Source organism: Gorilla gorilla, chromosome 4, assembly GCF_029281585.2.
Source record: "Gorilla gorilla gorilla isolate KB3781 chromosome 4, NHGRI_mGorGor1-v2.1_pri, whole genome shotgun sequence".
Taxonomy (NCBI): Eukaryota; Metazoa; Chordata; class Mammalia; order Primates; family Hominidae; genus Gorilla; species Gorilla gorilla.
This window is the reverse complement of record NC_073228.2, coordinates 184,957,441-184,963,788: the sequence shown is the minus strand read 5'-3', so window position 1 is coordinate 184,963,788 and position 6,348 is coordinate 184,957,441.

Here is a 6,348-nt window from a genome sequence, read left to right as displayed (position 1 = left end):
AAAAATCTTGAATTCCCATGTAAAATATCTCTCCAGGGTCACAGAAGGAGGGGAAAGGTATCTGAGAGCTTTGTAGAGAGCGACAGCTGCAGAGGCTCAAAGTGAGGAGAAAACGCTCCAGCTGGGTTCAGGGTCTTTGTGCCGGTGAAGCTCGGACTCCAAGGAGGAAGGGTAGCAGTCCCTGAACAGTGAAAGAGAGTAGACTGTAGTCTCCACTAACTAACCACGAGGAAGGGGCTGATGCCCAATTTTTAACCCGCCATAACCTTCTCCTCAGGGCAAGGTCAGTAAGGAATAAATCCTGGGGGCATTGTCGTTAGCGCAACCTGCAAAACCTGTTCACGTGCAACTTAGAAATGCAGGAGGGTGCTGGATTGGGATTTCTCTAGTGGAGAAGAGGTCAGAAAAGCAGCAGCAAGCACTACCCCACCCCAACCCACCCCATCTTACTGTAGGCCATGGTGCAACTTGGGCATCAGCGGACTGAGGCGCCAGCCACCCAGCTGCAGCCCACACTGACGTCCCCTCCAGGGAACAGGCCAGAGCTGAGGCACGAGCAGCTGGAGCACATGCAGTGTCGTGGTAAACTGAGGACCGGAGAGACCGATGTGAAGAGCAGGAGGATTGTTTATTTTAGGTACACACTGGCTCAGTGGACTCACATCCAAGAAGCTGAGCATTAAACAAAGACAGAGCGGGGTTTTTGTAAGTGGACTTACGATAAATAAAACAAAAGCAGCTAATCATATGACAGGTCACATAATCTAGAGCATAGCATAACTTGTGGCCTTGCACAGCTGGTGACTTTGTAGCTGCATTGAAAGAAAAACAAGAACTGGCTAAGTACAGATATTTGTAAAACACAATCATGCTTAAGAAGCCTGGGAAAACAGTAACAGTAAAAGAATTTGTCTTTCTCTCTTTTTCCTTCCACCTTGCTCTGGAAGTGGGGCGGGGGGTATCTGGAGCCAATTCCTTTGGCCTTGGCTTTCTGGACACTGTTATAACTGTCCTTGCAGTGGGCTTGCTAGGCAGAGGAAAACTTGTCCTTTACTTTTTAACCCTTGCCTTGCCTGTTACTTTTCTTGGAGTGAATGAATGCATATGTATTTTTAAATTTTCTGCCTCAGTAGCACACCCCAGGGACTCCCAGAAGTGCCTGTGTTTGTAGGGGGGCCTGTGCAGGTGACAGGGCGCTACATGGGTGGGAGACAGGAGCCAGCAAGTTTCAGGAGTGGACCTGGAGGTGACTGTCTGTGCTCAGACAGGCTGGTGAGACTGGGCACCCAAGCTTATTAATGTGAACAGATGTCCCTAGGACAGCAAAAGGCGCTGAACAGTGAGCTCAAACAGTGGGTGCAGTTCCCCAGGCCTGGGGAGACAGAGGAGGGCTCAAGGACAGGGTATACTTAAGATGGATGCTGCATAAACAGTAGGATCAGGGAAGCCATGGGCAGCCCGGGAGGACAGAGCCTGCGAGGACAGACATTCTTCGTGGAGGGAGGTGATTAGCATGTGGGAGGTAGGAAAAGGCTAGGGGCTAGCCAGACCAGTGTGTGGCTCACTAGTGGAAGGGAAGGTTGAACAGAAGTGGATGGGACCATATTGCAGAGGCCCTTGCATGCCACATAGGGAAGTGAAAGAGAAGGAAAATTGCACTTGTAGAGAGGGGCTGCTCGAAAACGAGAACATGGCCTAAACTTTTCATTGCCCTTAGGTTGGATTCCTCCATGCTGCCTGGGGAGAGGCGAGATTGTCACAGCAGAAATGCAAAGAGAGAAAGAAATGGGCAGAGTCCACTTCTGTGGCTCCCAGACACAGCCCTGGTGGGATGTGGGAGGGGGACCCCACCTGCCACCACCGCCTGCATATCAGGTGCATCATGCAGTAGGAAAGACGTAGACAGCGGCTGTGCCCTGCCAGCCGAACCTCCCATTCCAAGACCCAGTAGATGCATAAAGGCTCAGATCCAAAATGAAGGTAGGTGCTGAACCCCTGGCGGACTATAGGTGCCACTGGAGAGAATGGACCCTCATCTGTCCTTGTGTGGGATTTTTGGGTGTCAATTTTCTTCCCAGAAACCTCTGTGGCACCTGAGTTCTTGTCCTGCCTCCAGGAAGAATGAGGTCATGAGGTACACAGACAAGTGAAGGGTGAAGAAGATGCAGAGAAGCTTTACTGAATGCTAGAACAGCTCAGAGGTGATCTGCAGTGAGCTCCTCTCTGTAGGTAAGTCCTCCCCTCCCACTGAGTGTTCAGCTCTCAGCAGAGAAGGCCCTTGAGAGGGTAGCTCCTCTCTGCCCACTGGTCCTCCTGCCACCTGCTGCTCTCAGCAGACAGAAGTCCCTGGAGAGAGTGGCTCCTCTCCACAGGCAAGTTGTTCTGAACGCCTCTGCAGGTCTCTGAAGCTCTAGGCAGAGAGGGTAGCTCCTCTCTGCAGCTGGCCATCCCATCGTTTCTCCATCCTCTGCCCTGCTCTGGCTGAGCCTCGGGCTTTTATGCACCTCAGAGGGGAGGAAGTGCATGCTGATTGGTCCATGGGCAGCCAGAGGGAGACACCATAAGTCCCCACTCCAGTCGGAGGGACTGGCAGCCAGGCCTTCAGGCCCTCCCTGGCCTGAAGGTGGGGACTTACTGGGGACCCGCCTTCTCACTCCAGGGACTCTGTCTGCCTCCCACTGCCATTTATGGTCCCTGGCTAGGCCCCAACCCCGCTCTGAGAGTGGGAGCAGAGAGAGGCCAGGCAGTGGCAAGCAGACAGCCCTGAGCCTGCAGGGATGGGGGTTGGGGGCCTGGGTACAGGGTGGCTCTTCCCAGGCCCTGGAGGTGCAGGATGCACAGATGCCAGGGTCCTGCTCCTGGGAGGGTGGCCGAAACTGCACCTGGGGAGCTCCTGCCCCATCAATTCGGAAGGGGCAGGGCTCCTGCTTGTCCTGGCTCCTGCCTCCTCTGTGGAGCAGGAGGCCGACGTCTGCGGCTGTGGGTTGGGTGGCTGCAGCTGCATGCAGAAGGGCAGATCCTGCCTGCCCCCGGCTCCCACCCAGGAGCTCAGGGAGGCTTGGATCCACAGCTGCAGTTTGGGTGGCTGTAGACCCACACAGGAGGGTTGGGATCCTGCCTGATCTGTACAGCAGGAGGCCTGGGTCTGCAGTCACAGTTTGGGTGACTGCAGCGGTACCCGGGGAGCTCCCGCCCCATCTCAGAAGGGGCGGAGCTCTTACTGGCTCCGTGAAGTATGCAGCCCCAGCCAGGCCTCCCTGCTGCAGCCCCTGTGATGGCAGCGGCCATCACGTGGAGGGAGGTGATTAGCACGTGTGGGGTAGGAAAAGGCTAGGGGCTAGCCAGGCTAGCATGGAGCCATCACTTGGACAGCGGAGAACATGCCCCATTATATAGTCTCCGTGGTGCACAGCAGCCCTCACCATGAGGTCGTCTGAGGGCATTCTGGAAGGGCTAATGGGAGAATCCTCATCCCCAGGGCAAAGGCTATTCTCACGCCCAGCGTGGGCTACCAGAGGAGACAGAAGCAAAGTCATGCCAGCCTCGCAAGTAGTGAGTTCCTCCTTTTCTGACGATCCCCCATCCGCCTTCCCCGGCAGCCCACAACACGGCCCCTGAGCCTCCTTACTACATTTTCATTTTCTCCTGTTCCGTTCTCCAGGGAGCTCACACTGACATTCTTGTGCCTGTCAGCTGGCACAGTGCCCCCCATTGTGCTTTGTCACACAGATAGAGACGTGCACAGGCACTGGGAGATAGGAGAGGCCCACTGCTGCCCTCAGAGTCACAGGTGCTCATCTTTGGCTCCTGAGATTGTGGGGGCTGCAGGAGCCACACACACCCTCTACTCCCAAACAGCCTGACCTCCCCAAGGCAAGCCATTTTAGAGGGTGACTTGAGTGGTGCTGCCCAAAGGGATCAGCACGGAGCATCCCTAGCTGGGAGGAATTCCTTCGCCGCAAGGAAGTAGCCAGCACCTTCTCCTGACACGCAGAAGTGGGTAGAATAAGGAGCTCCAGCTGCGGGCTTACGCCAGGTAGAGTGAGCATTGGTTATGGAGGAGACCCCGTGAGAACAGCGTTCATCTGAGTCCCGACCATTGGTTATGGAGGAGACCCTGTGAGAACAGCGCTCATCTGAGTACTGACCATTTGTAGGAGGGAAGTGGGTTGGTGCCCTTATATTACACCTTTTCAGAGAGCCAGTCAAAACGCAGAGTTTGACAGGGTTTGAGTTGCATAAACAGGTGGTAATAATAATAATAATAATAAACTAGGGGGAGCTGAGCGTGGTGGCTCACGCCTGTAATCACAGCACTTTGAGAAGCTGAAGCAAGGGTCTTGTTTGTGTCCAGGAGTTCGAGAGCCCAGAAGTTCTAGACCAGCCTGGGCAACACAGTGAAACGTTGTCTCCATTACAAATTAAAAACAAATAACCAGGTCGTTTCTTAAAGAGGGTGCTCTTGGTTATTCAAACCTGCTGTCCCCAGCAGACGGTGGGTTCTCCTGTTTCATCCACACTCTCTCCAGGCACCTTTAGTGAACAAATAATACTGTTTGCTTTAACAGGAGGAAAACGTTTGAAGAAAAAAAATTATGTTAAATTTCCAAATAAGGCAAAAAGGTAGGTAACATGTCCTTTGAGTGTCATGTGGGCACTGGCCCAGCCACAGATTACTTATGGAAGTGTACTTTGATTACTGTTTGCCATTACTTAAAAACCCCAGATTTAGTGAATTTGCATAATTAACTTGTAGACTTTTGTCCAGTAGAGTTGCAAATAATTTTTTTTTCTTTTTTGAGACAGGGCCTTGCTCTGTCACCCATGCTGGAGTACAGTGGCACAGTCACAGCTCACTGCAGCCTCAACCTCCCAGGCTCAAGTGATCCTCCCACCTCAGCCTCCCATGTCACTGGGACCACAGGTGACCAGCTAATTTTTTAATTTTTTCTTTATAGAGATGGGGTTCTCATTATGTTGCCCAGACCGGTCTTACTCCTGGGCTCAAGCAATCCTCCCCCTTCAGCCTCCCAAAGTGCTGGGATTATATACACGAGCCACTGCATGCATCCAACTAATTTCTACCTAGTAGAAAAATATAACCCAGAAGGTTATGGTTTATCGCCTTGTAAGAGATTATCCAGTTCTGTAGATAAGGCAGCAGTCTTACCACAACGTTTCTGTATTAAACTGCCTCTAAATACCTAATTCCTTTTTTTTTTTAAACATCTAATTCCTGAAGTGCTGTTTGAACTAGTCTTTACCACATCATTGGTTACCTCAAATTAAGGAATTGAATAAAATCTATTACACATGATCATTTTATAATTGAATGAGTCATGTTTTAAAAGTTTTTTGAAAATTATACTTTGACAAGTCGTCAGCCTAGAAACAGCTTTTCTTACAAGTCCTCTGACCCTGGTCTTAATGAGCAGTGCCTGTCAGGACCCATCAGCCTGGCCTCACCAGGACTGTGTGCTCCCTACGCCCCAGTACACCCCCAGCAGAGCCAGGATCAAATAAGATCATATGGAAAATATTGTCAACTGGGCTTCAAACAGTGCCTTCCTTCTAAATGCTAGAGGTCCTTTAATGCAAGAAACGTTTAAAAGAGTACTTTTTAATGTATTTAAAAGAGTACTGTTATTATTTTGTGTTATTACTTTCTAAAATGTTAGATTTGGGGATTAGGAGTTATCATTTGGCTTTTTTTTGAGACGGAGTCTCGCTCTGTCGCCCAGGCTGGAGTGCAGTGGCGTGATCTGGGCTCCCTGCAAGATCTGCCTCCCGGGTTCACGCCATTCTCCTGCCTCAGCCTCCCGAGTAGATGGGACTACAGGCACCCGCCACCATTCCCGGCTAATTTTTTTTTTTTAAGTAAATATGGGGTTTCACCGTGTTAGCCAAGATGGTCTCCATCCCCTGACCTGGTGATCCACCTGCCTTGGCCTCCCAGTGTGCTGGGATTGCAGGCGTGAGCCACCGCACCTGGCCTTGGCTTTTTTTTTAGAGAGACAGGATTTCACTCTGCCACCTAGGCTGTACGTAGTGCAGTCCAGTGATCCTAGCTCTCTACAGCACTCTCTGAACTCCTGGGCTCAGGTGCTCCTTCTGCCTCAGCCTCCCCAGTGGCTGGGACTACAGGTGTGCACCACCACGCCGTGAGGGGTCAGGGTTGTGAGTCAGCAACACTAACTTACTGGGTCCTTACTATGTACACTTCCTCCAGGGTTACAGCTACATTTTTGAACAAATACTTTTCAACTAAGGAACTTTTACAAAACTTCAGAAGTGAAAAAATTATACTACTCATTAACAATTGTGGAAATAAAATACTTGAAACATTTC